At 42.9% G+C, this 24,831-nt stretch overlaps 1 protein-coding gene across 1 annotated transcript in view; it reads right to left on the bottom strand.

Moving 5' to 3' along the window:
- PLEKHA2 (pleckstrin homology domain containing A2) overlaps positions 1-14,841 on the bottom strand; it is an 82,843-nt gene extending 68,002 nt beyond the window's left edge. Inside the window, exon 1 of the mRNA XM_047772421.1 lies at positions 14,711-14,841. The gene's annotated coding sequence lies outside the window, so the exon portion shown is untranslated. The remainder of the gene's footprint in view (positions 1-14,710) is intronic.
- Between the last annotated feature and the right edge of the window lie 9,990 nt (positions 14,842-24,831).

The raw sequence follows: 24,831 nt of genomic DNA on the forward strand, positions 1-24,831 counted from the left end.
TGAAAAAAGACTGTTGGCTTCAGAACATTTTGCTTTGAATGAGGAAGGAAAGGGGAACACAAGAAAAAAAAAATTCCTTTGAAACAAATATATCAATGTCATTTTTTTTTCTTTCTGCTCTTGAAGATTTCTGCCACTCAGGTAAATTTCAGGCAGAGCATGTACTCTGGAACCAGAGGGCCTGGGTTTAAATCCCAGCTCTGGCGCCTATTAGTTCTGATCCCAGGGCAAGTGACAGTGTTTCAGTGCCTCTCTTTCCACATCTAGTTGGAGGAATAGTCAATGGGTCAACATTTGTAAAGTGTTTGGACAACTGCGGATCATGAAGTAGGTGCTAGGTGAATGTTTTTTAATGTAAACATTGGATTATGGTTTTCAACATGAAAAGGAACAAAACTCCATTCAGCTCCCAGCAAATCCAACTAGAACTGAAGGTTTCCAGGGTGAGCAAAGAGGTAATAGTCTCAGATAACATGGTATGGTTCATATTTAAAACCCATAAAACTCTACTCTCCGCTCCACCCCTGTGGGGTGCCTGCCTGAGTCACTCAATCTCAGAGCCACAAATATTTTCTGAGCACTACTGTATTGGATGCCTGGGAGGCAAAAAGGAGCCAATAGCCTTGGGTCTCCTGGAGAGGATACAACTGTTCTTAGGAGGTCCAGGCAGCCCTGTGTTCCTCTCGAAAGTGTTGTAGAAATGGCATAGAGTAAGTACCATCAGCCTTTAGAGGAAGTATGTGTGTGTGTGTGTGTGTGTGTGTGTGTGTGTGTGTGTGTCTGTGTGTGGGGGGGCGGGGGGCGGGGGAAGGGCGGTGTCCTGGAGAAGGAGGTGGATTTTTTTTTTTTTTTGGCCACCCCAAAGCATATGGAGCTCCCAGGCCAGAGATCACACTTGAGCCACAGTTGCTACTAAGCTACAGCTGCAGCAACGCCAAATCCTTAACCTACTGTGCCGGGCTTGGGATTGAACCTTCATCCCAGCACTCCAGAGATGCCTGGGATCCCATTGCACCACAGCGGGAACTCCAAGGAGGTGGATTTTGAAATGGGCACTGAGTTCATTGACTCCAGTGAAGGGGGGAAGGGCAAGAGCCTGTGGGGCTGGGGGAGGGTCATCGGAGCACTTACGGGCAATGCTCATAGTTCCCTGGGAGGCCCTTTACTGCCATATTTGCCCCTGGCCAGGCTCTGGCCCAGTTAGCCTACAATTTTTGCCTGGACTCTATTCCCTCATCCCTATACTTCCAGGTCTTCATCAGGACCACCACCCTCCCCTCCCGTAGTAGTACCAGGGTGTCAACTGAGTCTGAGCCCCACCATGGTCCTTTTGCCTTCTCTTAACTGACACATTTTGCAATTATTTCCATTGCCTGGTTATGTCCCCCACCCCCTTTTTTAATGCAGTAAACAGCCCTGAGGTCTGAAAATGTGACTCTGCCTGTGGGGAAGAGAATGTCAAAAAGGGCCTTTCACAGCAGCTATTTCGGTCCCCTGTTGTGTCAATGCAAGATGAGACTCAACAGTTTGCTCAAGGTTTTGCAGCTGGTTAGTTAATGGCAGAGATGTTTCTAGAACCCAGGGTTGATTACCTTCAAAATCTTCTAGTATTGCTACAGGAGTCTTTCCATGAAGATGGAGACTACTAATCTAAAACCTAAGAATTTAACAGAGAGCCTTCTCCTCTAGCCATTTATTTATGAATTTTCTATTCATTTTCATTGTTCATGGCTGGGAAACTGGGTAACCACCTTACATGGTGAGCCAGTGCCCCCTCTGGGGAACTGCATTGTTCTCTGTCCTTAGAGATACCCATTATATAAGGTACCAGCCTGCAGCTGGGGCCACTTCATTCCATTGCAGAAAATGGTGGGACTAAAGAGGCCAATGTCAGTGGTCGATCCCAGTTCAGGCCAGTTAATTTTGCAGAGGTAAATGGCTCCAAGGCCACTGCACTTCTAATGCTAGCTGATCATTTTATAAAGAGTTGCTGTTGGCTTCAATAGGAAAGTACCATCCATTTCTAGAAAGATTACTCAAATTACTATTGTTCTATTCAGTCCCATTCATTCAGCAAACAATGATCTGAACCTATTACCTCCCATATAGCTTGCACTTACTTATTTTCCAGCTACTTATTAAAATGCTAATTGCTTTTCACGTATTATGTAGTTTAGGTCTTACAACATCATAAGATACTACTATGTCCCCATTTTATAGATGAGGTGATTAAAACAGGAGCCAAGCCTAGATAAAAGCCTGTGCAGTCTGAGGCCAGAGCCTGCCCTCTTAACCACTGAGCTTGTGAAGGATACAGGAAGACATAAAACAAGGCTGTTTTTCCCTCTACATTTTTGACAATTATCATTATTTCGAATCTCAGAGTTCTCGTCGTGGCGTAGTGGTTAACGAATCCAACTAGGAACCATGGGGCTGCGGGTTCGATCCCTGCCCTTGCTCAGTGGGTTAAGGATCTGGTGTTGCCGCGAGATGTGGTGTAGGTCGCAGACGGGACTCAGATCTGGCGTTGGTGTGGCTCTGGCGTAGGCTGGTGGCTACAGCTCCAATTAGACCCCTAGCCTGGGAACCTCCATATGCCGTGGGATCGGCCCAAGAAATGGCAAAAAGACAAAAAAAAAAAAAAAAGAGAGAGAATCTCTATTCCAGGAGTTCCCTTCATGGCGAAGCAGAAATGAATCCAACCAGGAACCATGAGGTTGGGGGTTCCATCCCTGGCCTCGCTCAGTGGGTTAAGGATCTGGCGTTGCCATGAGCTGTAGTGTAGGACGCAGCTGCAGCTCCGATCCTGCATTGCTGTGGCTGTGGTGTAGGCCAGCAGCTGTAGCTCCAATTGGACCCCTAACCTGGGAACCTCCATATGCTGTGGGTGGGGCCCTAAAAAGCAAAAAAAAAAAAAAAATTTAAAAGTCTAAAAAAAGAATCTCTATTCCATTTCAGATAGCAATTTCATGTTCAAGGATTTGTCCTGCAGAAAGTCATCTGGTGAATATGCAATAAAGATGGAGTGTGTGTTTACATGTATTTACAGAGTGTGTATGTGGACTCTATGCATACATTTGCTGCAACAAATTATTTTTCATAATTGTAAAAATTGGAAATCATTGTCATGTTCATCAATGAGAGATTGAACAGGAAAATACTATCACAACCATGCAATCTTATACTATGCAGCTGTTGAAAAAGAATGAGATACAGGAGTTCCCCAGTGGCCTAGTGGTTAAGGATCCAGCATTGTCACTGCTGTGGCAGGGGTTCAACCCCTGGCCCAGGAATTTCCACACTCCATGGGCGTGGCCAAAAAAAATGAGATACATCTCTACATGAAAAATACTAAATAATTTAAGTGGAAGAAAAGATACAGAGCTGTCTGTATAAGTACAATCCTATTACTGAAAATAAAAATTGTAGATGTTTATTACATGACGAAAAGTTTAAAAGACTGCATTCCAAACAGTTAACTACCATCCTTTTAGGGCAGAGGAGCAGAGGTTATAATGATGGATCTCACTTTCCAAGAGATGTATTTCTGTAATGTTTAATTTTTTTGCAATAAGCCTGTGTACACTTGGTCATCAAAAAAGAACAGTAATGATTCAAATTTTTAATAAAAAAAAATTTAAAGTCCTATGAGAAGGAGTATTATAGCCCTGAAGTATCCCATTATTTAGTTGGGAGGGAATGTAACATATACAGAAAGAACTAATATAAAAGCCAGAAACTGATACATGTAGGGAAGAGAGGAGAGAGAAAATTCTGTAGGAAAAAAAAAACAAAAAAACAGCGAGGGTTGAGGGGGGGCAGGAGAAAAACGAATGAAGGAAATGGTACTTTGGAAGTAGCTTGAAGGTTTAGATAAAGTGACTGGTTAGGTTCAGCTGGCGCTCAGGGGAGGGGTGGGCATATATATATTTTGTATGATTTTTTTTAATTTTATTTATTTATTATTTATTTATTTATTTTTGTTTTTTTGCTATTTCTTGGGCCGCTCCCGCAGTATATGGAGGTTCCCAGGCTAGGGGTCTAATTGGAGCTGTAGCCACCGGCCTACACCAGAGCCACAGCAACACAGGATCCGAGCCGAGTCTGCAACCTACACCACAGCTCACGGCAACGCCAGATCGTTAACCCACTGAGCAAGGGCAGGGATCGAACCCGCAACCTCATGGTTCCTAGTCAGATTCATTAACCACTGCGCCACGACGGGAACTCCTGTATGATTTAAAAATATATATTTTGTATGATTTCAATATCTTAAATTTATCAAGACTTTATTTATTTTATATATATATCTTGTATGATTTCAATATCTTTTAAATTTATAAAATATTTTGTATGATTTCGATATCTTAAATTTATAGACTTTATTTTATATATATCTCTTGTATGATTTCAATATCTTTTAAATTTATAAAATATATATTTTGTATGATTTCAATATCTTTTAAATTTATCAAGACATTTATTTATTTATTTAATTTGTCTTTGGCCACAGAATGCAGTGGCTTGAAGTAGGATCTCAGTTCCCAGACCAGGGATCAAACCTGGTCTACAGCAGTGAAAGCATCAAATCCTAACCACTGACCAACAAGGAACTCCCTGAAGAAAGGATTTTCGTGGGAAAGAAAAGTCACTTGAGGGTCTTTATCACTGAGCAACTCAGTTGTACTAATTACTTTAGGCTTCAAGAGCCATTGGAGGTTTTTGAACAAGGAAGAGACCTGATTAGAAGGAACAAGCAGTAATTTCGTAGTTTGTGACCACAGAGTAACTGGTCTCTATGATGTGACTCCTGGCTCTGTCACTAATTAGCTATAAAGCCAATGACCAGTTACTCTGCTTCTCTGTGTTTCTACCAAATGGAGAAGGTAGTGATAACAGATAACCCATCTCCTACCATTGTTGTTGAGGTCGAGTGAGTTAATGTTTTTAGGGCACATAGTAAGTGCTGAGAATGTCTGTTACATTTTAACAGTTTTATGCCTTTGGATTAAAATCTTTGCATTTCATTTTCAAATTTTTATTACAAAGAACTAGCATTACCTGACAAATTCTTAACTATTCTTTCTTCACACGTTCACAGGATTATAGATTATTAATTTCATTGGACAGATGGAAGAATTTAAGTTTTAAGGGGAGAGAGAGAGTCTGAGAATCACATTAGTGAGTCATGAGTTGAATCTGTGAGTTCTGAATTCTAGTTCAGTGGTCCCTGCCCCATACCCAAGGTTATCTCTTAGCTTCAATTCTTAGAGCCTTGAGAATAGGAAAAGTGGAGAGTGGAAGAAACTTTGGCAATTTCGCTGCTGTTTCCCTTATGGCAATTTCCCATACTGCAATAAAGGACAGCAATAAAGAAAAATCCAAACAGAGAAAATTGGGCGAGTCGTCATGGCTCAGTGGGTTAAGGATCCAGAGTTGTCACTGCTGTGGCTCTAGTCACAGCTGTGATGTGGGTTCGATCCCTGGCCTGGGCACTTGTGGGGAATGGCCAAACCAAAAAGAGAGAGAGAGAGAGAAGAAAAACTAGTAGAACACCTGGATGTTTGCATATAAAATTAAATGTAAAATATAAATATAGATATAAATATATGCTGAATTATGCCACCTCCAAATAAAAGTCATATGTTGAGAGTTTCCAGTGGGGTGCAACAGGCTCAGTGACATCTCTGCAGCACCAAGATGTAAGTTCAATCCCTGGCATAGTGAGTTAAAGGATATCGCGTTGCTGTCAACTGCAGCTCGGATCCCTCGCCCAGGAACTCCATATGCCACAGGGTGGCCAAAAAAAAAAAAAGCTATGTTGAGGATCTAACTCACAATGTGACTGCATTTGGAGATGGAGCTTTTAGGAGGAAAAATAAGGTTAAATGAGTTCATAAGGATGAGGTCCTAATCTGATAGCATTGCTGGCCTTATAAGAAGAGGCAGTGCTCTCTCCCTGTCTTCACCATACCAAGGAAAGACCATGCAAATGTGCAGTAAGAAGGCAGCTGTCTGCAACCAAGAAGAGAGCTCTCACCAGGTTCCAGCCAGGCTGGCCACCCCATCCCTGACTCCAGCCTCCAGAACCGTGAGAAAATAAATTCCTGTTGTTCAAACTACCCACTCTATTGCCTTCTTCATACTCATACAGACATAGAGACATTACAATTACATATGGACACATGCAAAAGTTATTTCCCAGTGACAAAGTTTGGAAAACATGGCCATACTCCTAAATCCGACATGAATTAAAAACCTCCAAACAAAGTGCCCATCCAGTCCCCAAAAATAACAGTCTCCTGGCCAAATGCACCATTGCTATTGATTCACACTGATGGCATTGTTTTCCCGTCAGTTTAAATAAGTGCAGTGCATGGCTGAGATTCCTGCACCCTCAGCCATGCCCTGTGGTTATAGGAAAAACTGTGGTTACAGGAATCATAGGAAGAACAGACAGACACTTTACGCTTGGGTCCATGACCATGCTTTAGTACTGTATTTAACTGTAAAAAAAAATTCTTTTTTTATTATAGTTGATATTTAACTTTGTTTTTGCTTAGACTAGTTTCGTAATTCATTTCCTCAGGGCTGAGCCTACATGGGGGCTGGGATTAGAAAATACTGGGAGTAAACAGAGTCAGAGCTGCTAACTGGAATAAACCCTATCTGGTTTGTTCCAAGAGATGCCTCTGGTGGTCAGTGAAGCAGATCGCCTTTTAACATAGGTGGTTCTCAACACAAGCTGATACAAAACAAAGACAATCAAACTGGATATTTGGACAGATGGACTTACATCCTTCCATTATTTTGTTAATAGGAAATGCATGCACACGATACGAAGTTCAAAAAGTAACAATAAGAGTAAACAGATATTTTATTTATTTTTATTTTTTATTTTTGGCTGCACCCAAGGCAGGTGGAAGTTGCTGGGCCAGAGAGTGAACCCACGCCACAACAGCAACCTGAGCCATGGCAATGACCACACCAGATCTCCCAAATATTTAATTAAAAAAAATCTTTTCTATTTCTTAATTTTCCAAGTATCCTTCAATAAGCATGTATTGTTTTATGATTACAGGGGAAAATATTAGTTTTATAAGCAAGTAACTAGTTTTTTAATGTAATTTTATTGGAATATAGTTGATTTACAGTATCATATTAGTTTCAGGTGTACAGTAAAGTGAATCAGTCATACATATAAATATGTCCATTCTTTTTTCCCATACAGGTTATTACAAAGTATTGAGTAGATTTTCCTGTGCTATACAATAGGTTCTCACTAACCATATATATGTTTATATATATTTATTTATTTTTGCATATATCCATTCTTTTTCAGATTATTTTCCCATAGAGGTTATTACACAGTATTGAGTAGACTACACTGTGCTACACAGTAGGCCATTACTAGCTTTTAAGTTTAAAGTATCTCAGAGATCTCAGAGCCACTTTGTGATTTAAAAAAACATAGAACTTAGAACTAACTTCATTTTCAACTTAAAAATAGTTGTCAGTCTGTGGATACATTTTTCAAGACATTTTTAGCCAATTTGGTATCCATTCATATTAAAACTCCTGCCACTGGAAAAGATTCACAAAACCTGATTAGCAGTTTGAACACCAACACCTAGTGAAACTCATTATGAGTCACTGGAGACCAGTCATGGGCTAAGGAATGTTCTTTCAAATTTCATCATAATTTGTGTGATGACTCCATATGTCTGTCAAACTTTGTTCAAATTAAGTGTAACACGAAGCTGGAGGATTAAGCCCCGTCTGGCTTAACTCTTTCACTGAGTCATTAAACAATAACAAGCTAAATTTATCCCCACACCTAATACTTAATGATGTTATGGATGTTTTAAGGATAAGTAGCCAAACGCTCTAGCCTCTGATGTCAGAAGATGTCACAGTCCCGGCTTGCTGGAAAAACACACAGGAACACGGTCCTGACCTAGAGGTCACCTTCTGGTAACCTCAGTCTCTGGAATAGAACTCCAAACCAGAAAGTAAGAAGGAGAAGGGCTCTGAGTAGCCAACAGTCCCTGTGTCATCATGGAGACACCTTTCTGAGGTGGGCTGATTGATTCTGACGAAAGATCTAATTTCAAAAAGTCCAGGTATGTGGTTTCTTAGTCCTCGGCAGATGAGAAACCAAGAGAATGGAGAAGCTGGTGGAGATGGCTGGGGACAGGGCTGGGGGGTGGGGGTGGGGGTGGGGAGGAGAATGACTTTATGCAGTTCATTCCTCTGTCTATAAATGGATTAGCTGACAACAACAAAGGAGGGAAAGAAAAATTAACAAGCATTCCCAGAGGTTATATGTGCCCAAGACAATCTTCATCACTTTCAGTGATGACTTTGGGGTGGGAAAAAGCAGTTGAACTGCAATCAGTGCCTTTATTTAGGTGGAAACTTTCTAGGGTTTTGCAGGTAGGAGTGGCCCCTGGGGAGGAGATCGCCACTCAGGTAGTAAGAGGAGATAGGATTCATTCATACTCTCCTATATTTTTTTTTTTTAATTTTTTGCTTTTTAGGGCCGCACCAGCGGCATATGGAAGTTCCTAGGCTAGGGGTCGAATCAGAGCTGCAGCTGCCAGCCTGTGCCACAGCAACAGCAACGCAAGATCTGAGCCTTGTCTGAGACCTACACCATGGCTCACAGCAATGCCAGATCCTTAACCCACTGAGCAAGGCCAGGGATCAAACCCTCATCTTCATGGATACTAGTCAGGTTTGTTAACCACTAAGCCACAATAGTAACTTCCTATTTTTAAAATATTATGTTGTGTGCATTATGTTTCTTTTGTATAATTATAAATTTTTAAGAAATATTTAATGTCCCTAGAAAAGACCTTACAAATAAAAAGTCCATGAAAAGAAAATTGTCTAAATTAAAATACTGAAGACCTGAAACCATAAAACACTAGAAGAAAACACAGTGTGATGGCTCCTTGACATTGGTCTTGGCAATGATTTTTTTTTTTCAATTTGACGCCAGAAGCGGCAAAAGACCACAAAAGTAAAAGTAAAGTGTTGTGACACCAAACTAAAAAGCTTCTGCACAGCAAAGGAAACCATCAACAAAATGAAAAGGCAGCCTATGGAATGGTATAAAATACTTGCAAATCATATATCTGATAAGGGATTAAAATCTAAAATATATAAAGAATTCATATAGCTCAACAAGAAGAAACAAACGATCTGATTTTTTAAATGGGCAGAAGAGCTAAACAGACCTCTTTCCTAAGGAGGTATACAAATAGCCAACAGGTACATTATTAGCTCAACATGGATAATCATCAGGGACATGCAAACTACAACCACAGTGAAATATCACCTCACACCTGTCAGAATGGCTGTTCTCAAAGAGATAGCAAATGACAAGTGTTGGCTAGGAAGTGGAGAAAATGGAACATTCAGGCACTGTTGGAATGCAAATTGAGGCAGCCACTATGGAAAACAGTATGGAGGTTCCTCAAAAAATTAAAAATAGAACCACCATGTGATCTAGCAGTTCCACTTCTGTGTACATATCAGAAGGAAACAAAATCGCTGTCTAAAAGGATATCTGCACCCCCATGTCCACTGCAGCATAAATAATAATAGAAGCATAGAAACAAAGTGTCTTTTGACAAATGAATGGGTAAAGAAATGTGGCATTATTGAAATATATGAAATATATATTATAATGAAATACTATTTGGCCATGAAAAAGAAGGAAATCCGGCCATTTGCAGCAACGTGGATGAAACTTGAGGGCATTAGGCTAAATGAAGAAAGACAGAGAAAAACAAATGTTGTATGATCTCAGTTACATGTGGAATCTATAAAACCTTCCTGTTGTGGCTCGGCAGGTTAAGAACCTGACTAGTAGCCATGAGGATGCAGGTTTGATTCCTGGTCTGGCTCAGTGGGTGAAGGATCCAGTGTGCATTACTGCAAGCTGTGGCGTAGGTTGCAGATGCAGCTCGGATCCAGAGTTGCCATGGCTGTGGCGTAGTAGTCCAGTGGCTTCAGTTCCAGTTTGCCCCCAAGTCTGGGAACTTCCATATGCTGCAGGTACAGCCCTGACATAAATAAACAAACAAACAAACCTACCTTTAATTTATAGAAACAGAACAGATCAATGGTTGACTGAAGCCAGTGGGGTGGGCAGGGCCAAAAGTTGCAAACTCCCAGTTACAAGATAAATAAGTTCTGGGGATGGAGTGTACCACATGGTAACTATAGTTAACAATATTGTATTTGAAATTTGATAAGAGACTAAATCTCCGAAGTCCTCATCACAGAAAAGAACTAACATTTACTTTTCCGTTCTGGTGTGAAGAAAAGTGCTTCGTGCCTTGCCTGCCTCCACTGCTATAACCCCTGTAATGGAGCTCCCAACCACCGCCCACCCCACCACCTGCATGGACTTCCTCTGCCATTTGGACACAGGAAATGTGTTTTAGAATTTTTTAAATTAGAGTACAGTTGATTTACAGTGTTGTATCAATTTCTGCTGTACAGCAGAGTGACCCAGCTATACATATATATAAAACGTTAGTTTTTTAATAGTATCTTCCATCACGTTCTGTCCCAAGAGATTGGATATAGGTCCCTGTACTGTCGAGTAGGACCTCAGTGCTTATCCTTTTTCTAAATGTAATCATTTGCATCTACCAACCCTGAACTTGGTCCATCTCCCTTAGGGATCGAACCAGAGCTACTTCAGAGACAACGCAGCGTAGTTTTGCTGTGAGCCACAGGGGAAGTCTGCTTTCATTTATTTGTCTGCCTTCCTTAAATGGAAACTCCACCATGGAGTTTCCTGGTGGCCTAGAAGGTTGTGGACCCAGCATTGTCACTGCTGTGGCATGGGTTCCATCCCTGGCCCCAGAACTTCCACATGTTGAGAGCAGGCCAAAAAAAAAAAAAAAAAAAAAAAAACCCACCGAAAAACAAAAAACGAAAAAAACCTCCACCAGAAGCTCGGCTGGTGTGCGAGAAAGTTACTCTCCTATGACGGGCTGCGCATCAGGGTTGAGTTGGTCATCTCAATTAGTTACCACTCAGCCCTGCGGTAACTCCCCTATACTCAGAAGGTGATAGGCAAGCGTTACGGTAGAAGTTGAAGTCCCTTAGAGCAGAGCTTGTAATTATATGTTACTGAGCACACCATGAGTCAAACTGTGGCCGCTGAAATGTAACTGCATATTCTTGAAATAGTTCAGCCGTGAGGTCTCGGGGCTGATTTATTTCTGGTTTCTCCAATTTAAGCCCTTGTATCATGACCCTGTCACTACCACCCACTTCAGAGTAGATGAGCAGCATGATGAGGTACAAAGAACTTTGCACTCAGAATCCTCTGAAATTGTAGGTAAAAATGCCCACTTTTTTTTTTTTTTTTCCTTTTGGCTGCTCCTGCAGCATATGGAAGTTCCCAGGCCAGGGATCAAGCCTGCTCCATAGCAGTGATCTGAGTTGATGCAGTGACAAGGCAGGATCCTTAACCCGATAGGCTACCTGGGAACTCTTGAAATGCCTACATTTTTTATTGTTCAAATTTGTAAAGGATTTAGAAATATAAGTACTATATTATGAGCAGGAATGAGATGATGCTAGAAAGCAGTGGTCTTCAAATTTTTCTTCACCTACACCCCCTAAAAATTCTGAGGTATGAATTTCCACACACATTTTTAAGTTGACATCTGTAACTTGTAATCAGAGTTTTGAGTGGTTGAAAAAGATGTATTCTACTGATATTTAACATGGATATTTTTAAATAAACCTCTCCTATCACTCTTTTAAAATGCATCCAATAGAATCTAAGTACCATGGGAACTGGACAATATCGTTCCTTTTTCAGTTCTTTAATAGTCAGAAATGTTAAATCCTTCCCTTTTTTCCTTGGGCTATATTTTCATTCCACTTCCTCTAAAGAAGTGTCTCCAAATGTCATATTTTTATGATGTCTTTTATTATTTGAACATCATGTGTTTGAACATCATGTATTTGAATATCTCTTATTGATTACCTATCGTATTTTCTGAAACAAAAATGCCTCTATATGTTGATTTTACAATTTAAAAAATAAAAATATATCCTATGACCTTCAGCCTTCAAGTGTTAAAACCCCTCTTTGAGACTAAGTTATCATTACAATTATTTTTTCCCATTTCACTGCTGCTCCTGCAGCATATGGAAGTTCCCAGGCCAGGGTTCCAATCAGAGCTTCAGTTGAGGCCTACGCCACAGCCATAGCAACACCAGATCCAAGCTGCATCTACGACCTACACTGCAACTCACAGCAATGCTGTGATCCTTACTGACACTATGTCGTATTCTTAACTTGCTGAGCCTCAAAGGGAATTCCACGTATATATTTTATTGATCACCAAACAAAAAACAGTAAAATGCTATCAGAAATGATTCTCTTCATGCACTGGATGAGGATGGATTTTTAAAAATATGTATTGTTGTACATTTTCATAGATATGTAAATAGTTCAAATATCCAGCAATCAGTATTACTAGTGCAAGAAGGAGCAGGCTTAGCAGCAATGGTATCCCTATCTCTTATCTTCTTGACTGTAGGCCCTGTGAAGCCTTGTTCCCATTCACAAGGAGTTGGGGTTCTAAGGAGTTTGGTGATGAAAATGTTCAGGGCTGATGAGAGAGAAGGAAAATTGGAACAGAGTTCTGGATTCATGGCTTCAGAAGGGGGCCTGGAATGACTCACTTGCCTGTGAACACAAACCCAATGCGAAGATATCTCGCCAGCCCACCTTTGCCAGGCAACTTGAAATCTGTTTTTCAGCAGCGCCGAATTTGGCAGGGCTGTTCGCTTGTTTGAACTCCTTTGAGTTGCCGGTCAGACATCATGTCAAAAATGACTCTGTGGGGGAGGCTGTGCACATGCTCGCGCATGCCTCTGCGTGTGTGTGTGTGTGTGTGTGTGTGTGTGTGTGTGTGTGTGTGTGTTGGGGTGGGGGGGCAGGGAGCATACGGGAACACTCTGTACTTTCTGCTCCATTCTGCTTCGAGTCTAAAACGGCTCTAAAAAATAAAGCCTATTTTTCAAACAATTATTGTAATGATCCATCAGTGGTCAGGCCAGGGCTTTTCCTCCTGGTTTTATGACAAGTCATAAATTGGAAACTACCCACCTTGGGAAGTGATTTCTATCCCAGTTCTGAAAGCCTTTTGCTTTCTCAACACAAACACAGCTATTTCTTCTAGTCCCTTGTCTTGGCCCTGAAGGTTTTGACAACAAAGGGCGATGGCTTTCTTTCCTTTTTTAGAAGAGCGAGAGGGCTGGTATGAAAGGGCAGGTAGGAGCGAAGAAGACTGGTGCATGAAACTGGCTCTTTCCATCTCAGGCAGATGGAGAAACTGATTCTCCTAAAACTACAGGCCCTGCAGGTCCCCATTCTTTAAATATTACCAAGTGAGACGACTTAAGAACTGCCTCAGGAGTTCCCTGGTGGCTCAGTGGGTTAAGGATCTGGCATCGATGCTGTGGCTCAGATGCAATCCCTGGCCTGGGAACTTCTGCATGTTTAGGGTACTGCCAAGAAAGGAAAACAAACAAACAAACAAAAGAACGATCTCAAATACACAAAATTGTAATGTCAGATTTTGGCTTTGCTGTTTGTCTGAAATTCACATTTAACTGGAGTGTTTAGTAGCTTCTGTCTATCTGGCAGCCCTTTCTAATCCTAATTATTCCTTTTAAGAGATAAGGAAAACCAAGACCTGAGAAGACTAAAGTCCTGGTCCAAGAGTTTTATCTCTCCCTCCTCCTAATTCTCAAATGTAATTATTATTTTCTCACCTCTCATCATGGTGGCTGTTTTTATCTGTCCCTCCACATTTTTCCCATCCTTCTTACCCAAGGCCAAAACATAAGCTGAAACAACAATAAACTACAGCAATATTCATAAAAGGACGAAAGCTTTTGGGGGAAACCAGGACCAGGAATTCGTTTGAGAGAAGCAAAGACAGCGTGTAGGGAGGGTGTGGGCAAAATGTCTCTGCCCTGTCACCTCGAAAATAGCGGCTAAAAAAAGGAGAGGGGGCAGAAGCCACTGCTTTCAGGGCAGACACCAAATTCATATAAAATTTGTGAACTTTCTCCTTTACAGGCTAGCCCAGCAGATACATAATAGAGGGAAATAATATTCAAGTCCAACTACATCACATCATCTTTGCTGCAGTCCTAGGCTGCTTCTTAGGAAAGATACCAAACAAGCCTTTTATTTTTTCTTTCTCCTTCCGTTCTACTTACTATCACTGCCCTCCTTCCCTCCCCTCCCATGTCCCAAGCACCAAAAATAATTTGAATTTCAAACCTTTTTTTGGCCTTCCTGTGGGTGTGGGAGGACCTCCCTTGGGAATTGTTCCGGATCTAGCTGGTTACGCCTGTAATTTGGCAGAATCTCTGTCTGCACCCCACCCCCACCTCCCGCTCTTAATACATGGGGAGTTTGGGCGCCTCCATTCCCCCCGAAACCTTCTCCACCTCAAATTTTTTGTTTTTTGTTTTTGGGGTTTTTTTTTTTTTTTGGCTGCACCGGTGGTATATGGAAATTCCCGGGCCAGGGGTCAAACCCACACTGCCATGGAGACAACGCCAGATCCTTAACCCACTGTGCTACAGCGGGAACTCCATCCTTAGACAACCAAAGTGAGAGGAGCCCCCAGAAACCCCAGCCTCCACTTACCCGCCCCGTTTGGGAGGAAAAACGCTCTCGGCACAGGGAGCTGCCTCCTCAGCAGCCAGAGGAAGCCACCAGGCTGGCCAACTGCTGCCAAGGACAAGTGGGCAGTGAGGAGGAAAACTTGACTTGTGTCCCTTGGTTCAGGAGACCCAAGGCAAGTTCCTGTTTCAGAAATAGTTTCGAAAACTGAAAAACTGATTAAGTTCAGAGAGGGCTGCACACACGTGCATGTGTGTGTGTGTGTCTATGTGTGTCTGTGTGAGTGTGTGTGTGTTTCTCTCTCCCAAGCTCACCCACATGACCCCCTTGATCTTCCTCTGAGGAAGGGTGGATCTGTTTTTCCAAAAAAATCTCTCTAGATCTAACCCCTCCTCAACCCCAGCCCATGTCCGCTTGACCATTCCTTAGCTGGTGTTTCAACGCTCGGGTACATTTTTGTTCTTGACCAGAAAAAGGAAAGGGGTAAAAATGAAAAAGTGAAAAAAGAGGCCCATCTAAGAGTTTTCTGTCTTTTGGGACAGTGATGGATCAAGGTCTTCAAGACTCAGTTTCTCCTGGTCCTCTCTGTGTGGAAGACAGTGCTCAAAAACACTGCTAGTTAGCTCTTTCTTTCCTTGGATCCAACATGAGATGCTCTCCCTAGATTTGGAGTTGTGAGGGAGGAGATGAAAGGAGTGACACCCAGGAGTTCCCTGGCGGCAAGGTGGGTTAAGGACCCAGTGTTATCACTCCTGTGGCATGGTTTGATTCCTGGTCCAGGAACTTCTGTATGCCTTGGCACAGCCAAACAAAACAAAACAAAACAAAACAAAGAAAGTGCCTAATATACTGCCTGACATATGGTAGACACTGCATTAGTGTTTATTGAGCATGTATGCTTACACTTAGACATTATATTTACTTACCTGTTGGTCTTCCTCACTGGATTCTGAACATCTTGCTCATTTCTATGTCCCCTCTACCTATGACAGTACCTGTGATAGAGTAGACACTCAATATGCATTTTTGGCTTTTTTGTTTGTCTTCATTTTTTCAAGTTTTATTGAAGTATAGTTGTGATAATTTCTGCCGTACAACAAAGTGATTCAGTTGTACATATACACACAGCCATTCTTTTTCAGATTCTCTTCCCACACAGACCATCACAGAAAATTTGGATCAATTCAGCAATCCATCAGAGTTCCTGTCGTGGCTCAGCAGTAATGAACTCGACTAGTATCCATGAGGATGCAGATTCCATCCCTGGCCTCGCTCAGTAGGTTAAGGATCTGATGTTGCCCCGAGCTGTGGTGTAGGTCACAGATGTGGCTCAGATCTGGCGTTGCTGTGGCTATGGCATAGGTCTACACTTGCAGCTCCACTTCCACCCCTAGCTTGGGAACTTCCATATGCCACGGGTGCAGCCCGAGAAAGCAAAAAACAAAAACTAACAAAAAAACCCATCAATACACTGTCCCACCCTCACCTGGCCCCATTTCCCTTGCTCATGGAGAGTATTCGCTTTGCCTTCTCTCTCTATGTGCCCTGGACCAAGTTTCTGGAACTCAAACTCTGAACAAAAGTTGCTGGACCTGCAATGGATAAAATGCCAGTACCCCCACTTCCTAGAAATACCAAAGAATTTTCGCAGCAAAAACAAAAGGAAGAGTTAGGAAACACCGTCCATGAATGATTGGTGTTTCTACGTCCATTGCAGAACCGTGATGTGCTCAAATTAAAGCCAGTTCAAGGTGCTATTTATATACAAAGTCCTTTAAAAACAGAGAACATCGGCCTTCCCAACACCCTTCAAGGGGGGAGGGACAGCATTCTCACGGGGTGGGTGGGATTGAGGAAGAGAGACAGGAAGGACAGAGGGAAGAGGGGGAGGGAGGGAGGTAAGGAGGAAGGGAAAGAGAGAAAGAAAAGAAAGAAAACTGAAACAGTGGATTTTCAAACTGGCACATGGAAATCCTAGTTAAGCATGGTCTACTAAACACACAATTTTATCCTGACTTCCTCTTAAACCTCCACTAAAATGACATTAAGTAGAGGAAAAAGCCCATATCCTTAAGGACAAAGAACGTGAAAACAGCACCAACCAATAATAAATGTTAAACCTTTAAGGAACACAAAGCGCCCACGCACCTACAGCCAACTCATCTACGACAAAGGAGGCAAGGATACACAATGGAGAAAGGACAGCTTGTTCAATAAGTGGTGCTGGGAAAACTGGACAGCCACATGGAAAAGAATGAAATTAGAACACTCCCTAACACCATACACAAAAAGAAACTCCAAATGGATTCAAGACCTAGATATAAGACCAGACACTATCAAACTCCTAGAGGAAAACATAGGCCAAACCCTCTCTGACATAAACGACAGCAACATCTTCTCAGATCCACCTATCAGAGTATTGACAACAAAAACAAAAATAAACAAATGGGACCTAATCAAACTTCAAAGTTCCTGCACAGCAAAGGAAACCCTAAACGACACAAAAAGACAACCCACAGAATGGGAGAAAATCTTTGCAAGTGAATCGACTGACAAGGGATTCACCTCCAAAATTTATGAACACCTTCCGCAGCTCCATACCAAAAAAACAAACAACCCCATCCAAAAATGGGCAGAAGATCTAAACAGACAGTTCTCCAAAGAAGACATACAGATGGCCAAGAAACACATGAAAAGATGTTCAACATCACTCATCATTAGAGAGATGCAAATCAAAACCACTCTGATGTACCACCTTACACCAGCCAGAATGGCCATCATCCAAAAGTCTACAAACAAGAAGTGCTGGAGACGGTGTGGAGAAAAAGGAACCCTACTACACTCTTGGTGGGATTGTACATTGGTGCAACCGCTGTGCAAAGCAGGATGGAGATTCCTCAGAAAACTAAAATTAGAACTACCATTCGATCCAGCAATCCCACTCCTGGGAATCTACCCAGAGAAAACCACGACTCGCAAAGATACATGTATTCCGATGTTCATTGCAGCACTATTTGCAATAGCTAAGACATGGAAACAACCTAAATGTCCATCGACAGAGGCATGGATCCAGAAGACATGGAATATTACTCGGCCATTAAAATGAACAAAATACCAGCATTTTTTGCAACATGGATGGACCTAGAAACTATCATGCTAAGTGAAGTCAGCCATACAATGAGACACCAACACACAATGCTTTCACTGACATGTGGAATCTGAAAAAAGGACAGACTGAACTTCTTTGCAGAACAGAAGCTGAGTCACAGACTTTGAAAAACTTATGGTCTCCGGAGGAAACAGTTTGGAGGGTGGGGGGATGTGCCTGGGCTGTGGGATGGAAATCCTGGGAAATCAGAATGTTACGATCATTATACAACTACAGATATGATAAATTCATTTGAGTAATAAAAAAAAATGGGAAAAAAAAAAGGAAACTAACCTATCAATCCAGAAAAACCTAGACCTGCGAAGACTGGAAGCAGCAAGAAAGAGCTGTTTGGCTTCTCGAAGCCTCAGACAGGCTCAGGGATTCCAGGACCAGGAGTCTCTGAAAGGGAGTGGTGTTTGAGTGTGGAGGTGTGGTTTGGGTGGGGCTGGAAACCGGAAGATGGGCTGACGGTTTGTGTGAGGAGGAAGAAGACTGAGAGGCTAAATAAGGAAGGCTGGGGGATTAGGATCTAGCCTCCCCCAAGGACAGAAATAAGACAGGTAAGTAACAGCAAAGAGTGGATTCAGTGGAAGTCTGAATATGGGACAGAATGCCACCATCTGTCCCTGTCCCCTCCGACCCCGTCTCCCTTAACCAACTTGGCTGGAAGGATGCTGAAAAAGGATTATACCTCCCCAATTCCCACTCCCCTCCCCCTGGCAGGAATGGGGAGGAATGATTTCATTGAGATACAGTCCAGCTCAAGAGAAAAATGCTACAAAATCAGGTATTTGTTTGCTGGTGCAATGGCTTTGGTGCAGCCCACCTGTCTTCAAACCCCACCCTATGCTCAATACTTTCAAATAGATTTCAGTGCTTCATCTGGAACTGTGAACCACCATCAAGAACCATCGAATATTTGAGGGAACCCTCCAACATAAGAGCGACTAAGATACACAAATTGGGGCAAATAGGAGGAATTTGAAGAAACAGAGGCAATGCAGGGAAAGAAAAAAATATAATATTCAGATAAAAAGATACTGTGGGAGTTCCCTCATGGCCTCATAGTTAAGGATCTGGCATTGTTACTGCTGTAGCTCTGGCCTGGGAACTTCTGCATGCTGAGGGTGCAGCCAAAAAATAAAAACTTTTTTTTTTTTGGACTTTTTGCCTTTTCTAGGGCTGCTCCCGCGGCATATGGAGGTTCCCAGGCTAGGGGTCTAATCGGAGCCATAGCCACCGGCCTACACCAGAGCCCCAGCAACGTGGGATCCGAGCCATGTTTGCAACCTACACCACAGCTCACGGCAACGCCGGATCCTTAACCCACTGAACAAGGCCAGGGATTGAACCCGCAACCCCATGGTTCCTAGTCAGATTCGCTAACCACTGTGCCACGATGGGAACTCCAAAAACTTTGAAAAATAAAAACTGGGTGCATCTGTTGCTTCTATATGATCGTTTGAAAGTCAACAAACCAGACTATTGGAGTTCTGGTCCTTGTTCTCCAGTCCCCTGCTGCAGGATTTCAGCTTCTCATAGTCAAACAGGGTGCTGGGGATGTCCCTCTCCCTATTTCCAGATGTGGGGTTGTCATCAGAGCCCAGCAGGTTGTGTCTCCCCAAACACTCTTCCTGTCCTCTGAACTCCTGGCACTTAATGTCCATCCCTTTTCCACAAATTGTATGTAGTCAACCTCTAGAGTAAACTGGAGGAGATCTGAGGCATCTTTCTGGAGACTGGGGGAAGTTTTTATTACATTTTCCTTTATAGGACGTGGTTCCAAGATGCAGAGTGAGGGCAGTATTGGGAAGATTGAGAACATCACACCCCGCTCTTGAACTGTCCTTGTATCCTAAACCTGATCAAAATGTGTGGCCTCTCTCCCCTCACATTAACCATCACTAATGTGTTTTTTGTTTGGTTGCTTGGGGGTTTTGGTTTGGGTTTTGGGGGGGATTCTTTTCTTTTTTTTGCATTCCCCACTGAGCATGATAGTGGCTTAATAACTATCTGCTGAGCAAGAAGGAGGAGTCCTGTCCTGTTTTGGTGAGGGGTCTTGCAAAAAGAAATAAAATAAAATAAAGCCATGGGGTGGGGGAATTGATTTATTTTAAAAAGAGAATAAGGAATTCCCATTGTGGCTCAGTGGTGACAGACCTGAGTAATATCCATGAGGACGCAGGTTCAATCCTTAGCCTCACTCAGTGAGTTAAGGATCCAGCATTGCTGTGAGCTGCAGTGTGGTCAGAGACGTGACTCAGATCCGGTGTTGCTGTGGCTCTGGTGTAGGCCGGCAGCTGTAGCTCCCATTCAACCCCTAGCCTGGAAACATCCGTATGCCACAGGTGTGGACCTAAAAGGGAGAAAAAAGAAAAGAAAAGAACTAAACACGGTGAGGGAGTTTGGTCTCAGAGCCTGAGGAACCGCTTTGTGGTTCTCTGTACCCATTTCTATTTTTTGCTGGTTGTATTGCCCAGTTCCAGGTGACATTACTAGGTTAGGAATCAGAATACACCAAGACCTCAGCTCTCCTGTGGCCCCATGGTAATGGGCAGCCTTGAGAAAGTCAGATATAGTAGTTTAGCTTCGTTTTCTCACCAGTTTGAAAAAAGGATGGGGCTTCTGATTGCTACAGGCCCTCCTCAGCTCCGATTACAGAAGTCTTGACTGTCTACAAACAGCTGGACACACCGACAGGACTGCTGGGGCCCCTGCCACCCTGTGGGGACAGGATGGTGCGGTTCCATATGGAAGCACCAAGGAATAATAGTCACAGCAGGTGGCAGAGGGCTGAGCGGGGCAACAGATGTGAAAAGGGAAGTAAAATAAAGTGCAAGTAAACTGCAGGTGGAATCAGTCATGAGGAAACCTCCACCCACAGGACTTCAGTCGACTTTGGTTAAAGGGGCCCATTGCCAGGTTCAGTAATTCCAGAAAATTCGATCTCCATCTGAGTCACTGATTCTGAAGAGGATCACTGGGAACTGTAGGGGGCAAAACACCAATGAGCATTTGGTGTGAGGGCTGGGGAGGGTTTAGGGGTGGGAGGAAGGGAAGTCTGGAAAGCAGATGTATGGTGACCAGTCATGGAGAACTGGCCCCAGTGTTGAGCCTGCAAAGAGCACTGGCTCACACACCTCAGCTCTGGCGGAGGCCCCGCCCCACACCGGGGGACCTGTTAGCGTTCACGTCATCGGAAACAATGAGCAGGCCACACCTGGGACAATGCATGGACCTGAGGAGTTTGGTCCTTTGGTCTGTTTTACCTTTTTACAACCATAGTCACAGGTACTACTGGGACCAGTCACCTCCCCCGCCTGTGCCCCCAACTGCCCAATGTCCCTCCCCACAATCATGTGTCCTTCCAGAGATATCTTGTGAACCTCTAAGGACACGCTAAGACATTTTTTTGGCCACACCCACAGCATGTAGAAGTTCCCATGCCAGGGATCAAACCCATGCCACACTGGTGATCCGAGCCAGAGCAGTAACAACTCAGGATCCTTAACCAGTAGACCCCAGTGAACTCCCTCTAATAGATTTTTAACCTCTTAACTTCGCACAAATGTTAACATGTTACATACACTGTTCTCTATGAGGAATTTTGGAAAAGTAGGCTCAGGTTTTTTTTTTTTTTTCATTTTCTTTTTTTGTATTTTTTTGTCTTTTTGGGCCACACCCTCAGCATATGGAGCTTCCCAGGCAAGAGGTTGAACTGGAGCTGCAGCTACTGGCCAATGCCACAGGGACAGCAAGGCCAGATCTGAGCCACGTCTGCAACCTACACCACAGCTCACGACAACGATGGATCCTCAACCCACTGATCAAGGCCAGGGATCTAACCTGTGTCCTCATGGGTACTAGTTGGGTACGTTACCGCTGAACCACGATGGGAACTCCAAAAAAAAAAAAAAGGGGGGAGGCTCAGTATTAATAGGGAATTGAATAAAGATGGCAGAACAAACCCACAATTTGGCTTCTCTCTCCTACCTCCCCAGAAATGTCAGTAATTGGAAACACTTATTTTAAATATGGTCATAGTCAGAGATCTGTTTCAAAAGCTTTGTGAAATCCAAATTCAACTGGCAGTCTATATTTATAAACCCATCAGGCTGCTTCTCCAAGGTTGATGACATTCTCATTTAGGAATGATGGAAAAAGCAGAAAACTCAAGAAACAAGGTTCAGGTCCTTCTGGCTGGTCACTAACTTTCTATGTGACCTTGGGTAAGTCACTCCAGAAGCTGAAAGAAGGACGGTCAGGAAAGAGAAAAGGAAGGAAGGAAGGGAGGGAGGGAGGGAAGAAGGAAGGAAGGAGAGGAAAATGAAAACAAACCATAGGAGTAATTAAACTATATATTTAGATATATATTATACAACAGTATTTCTAAGGAGAAAAAATGAAGCAGGAAAGAATGCTTGGAAGTAAAGGGGAGGTGACGTTTCGATGTCAAGGTCAGCAAATTTGTGGTTGAGAAGGTGACATTGTAATAAAAAATCTGAAGGAAGTGAGGGCATCCAGGGGAGACCCTCAGGCAAGGGGCAGAGAAGGTGCAGTGCAGAGGCCACAGACCTGAAAGCCAGGTGGTAAAAATGGGGAAGATGGGAGAGTAGAAACTAAGATGTGCCTGCAACATTGGTGACATCCCAGAGCTGCTGCACAGATTCTAGACTGCTTCCAGGCTGCACTCTAAGTGCCAAAACAAACCACTGGCTTTTTTTTTTTTTTTTTTTTTTTTGCTTTTTAGGAACACACCTGCAGCATATGGAATTTCCCAGGCTAGGGGGTCAAATCTGAGCTGCAGCTGCCGGCCTATGCTGCAGCCACAGCAATGTACGATCTGAATGGGTTCTGCGACCTACACCATAACTCACCGAAATGCCGGATCCTTAACCCACTGAGCAAGGCCAGGGATTAAAACCCACATCCTCTAGGCAACTAGTTGGTTTCATTGCCATTGAGCCAAATGGGAACTCCAACAAACCCCTGTTGAGTCATTGGAGATGATTTTCTTATTAAATGCAGGAGAAGAGAGTTCTTCATTGATTCATTCACTTATATTTTGGCCATGATCACAGTATGGAAGTTCTCAGGCCAGGGGTCAAAACTGCACCACAGCAGTGACCTGAGCCACTGCAGTGACAATGCTGGATCCTTAATCTGCTGAGACACCAGGAAACTCCCTCACTTATTTTATTTTATTTTTTAATTAAAAAAAATTATTTATTTATTTATTTTATAGCCACACCTGTGGCATATGGAAGATCCCAGTCTAGGGGTTGAACTGGAGCTGCCAGCCTACACCACAGCTACAGCAACTCAGGATCCAAGCCGAATCTACAAGCTATGCTGCAGCTTGCGGCAACACCGGATCCTTAACCCACTGAGCAGGGCCAGGGATCGAACCAGCATCCTCAGGGACACTAGCTGGGTCCTTAACCCCGCTGAGCCACAAAGAGAATTCCCTCCTTCACTTATTGTAAAAATACTTTTTTAAGTGGATTGTTACAGTACCAATTGTTACATTATTTGGGGAAAGCAATTATTAAAAGTCTTGACACACTTTTTATTTTTAGCCCAGGGATTTCCACTCTATAAATCTATCCAAAGGAAATAATCTGAAATGCAGGTGAGAAAAAATTACAACATGCTATAAGCTGAATTTTGTCTCCCCAAATTCCCACATTTAAGACTTAGTGCTCTCGGAAAGTGGCTGTATTTAGAGATATGGTCTTTAAAGATCTAAGTTAAAATGAGTTCCTAGGCTAGGGATCAAATCCATTCCTAGCTGCAACCTGTTGCCACAGCTGAACACCGGAGCCTTAACCCGCTGCACCACAGGGGAACTTCCAAAAAGTCATTATATATTTTAAATAGAGATGAAACGCTGAGTAGTTATGTTGTCAGCCATAAGAGTAAAATTAGAAAAATTCTAAAATTTCAATAATAAGGAAAGAATATTATGCAGTCATCAAAATGCTGAGGTTGTATGGGAAATGTGCTTACAAGATAGTGTTTGGAAGAAAAAGCAAGATACAATGATATAGAGCAATAAAAATATATGTAGACATCCCTCTGTGTCCACAGGTTCCACATCAAGCAACTGCAAATCAAAAGGATTTAGGAAGTTCCTGTTGTGGCACAGTGGAAATGAATCCGACTAGGACTCATGAGGATGCAGGTTTGATCCCTGGCCTCGTTCAGTGGGTCAAGGATCCAGCATTGACGTGAGCTGTGGTGTAGGTCGCAGAGGCAGCTCGGATCTGATGTTGCTGTGGCTGTGGCTGTGGCCATGGTGTAGGCTGGCAGCTACAGCTCCAATTTGACCCCTATCCTGGGAACTTCCATATGCCTCAGGTGCAGCCCTAAAAAGCAAACAACAACAAACACAAAAGGATTCAGGAAAAAAGTTGCAAAAATTTCCAAAAAGCAAAACTTGAGCCACTGGTGGCTCAGTGGCTTAAGGATCCAGCATTGTCACTGCTATTGTAAAGGTCACAGCTGTGACGCAGGATTGATCCTGATCCAGGAACATCTACACGCCACGGGTGTGGCCATAAAATAAAAAAATAAAAACTACTCATCTTTCAAGATGAAGATCAATATCTCATCACCTGGGTAACCTCCCCTGTCACTGCCCCCTGCCCCAATAGGATGGACCATGCCTTCCTATGCGTCTTGGGTGTGCCCTGAAGGACCTTCTAGCATGACCCCTTTAGCAGTTTATGACCTGTCTCCATTTACATGCATCTTCTCTTTACAGGTAACCCTCTCCTACTCATAGGTATTCCCTACCCTTAACATAGATCTTGGAATCCTTTATTGCCTAAAGAGAATGAGGTTCCCTCTGTTTTGCATATTTAGATGGTACAGGGGAGTTTTTCCAGAGGAGTAGCCAAAAGCTCAGGATGAGACTTGTGACATATCCATCCCCTGTCACTGAGCTATTCGAGTCCCCACCACTAGCTGCATCAGTGCATTGATCCTCATT

The sequence above is a fragment of the Phacochoerus africanus genome, chromosome 3 (assembly GCF_016906955.1).
Source record: "Phacochoerus africanus isolate WHEZ1 chromosome 3, ROS_Pafr_v1, whole genome shotgun sequence".
NCBI classification, from domain to species: domain Eukaryota; kingdom Metazoa; phylum Chordata; class Mammalia; order Artiodactyla; family Suidae; genus Phacochoerus; species Phacochoerus africanus.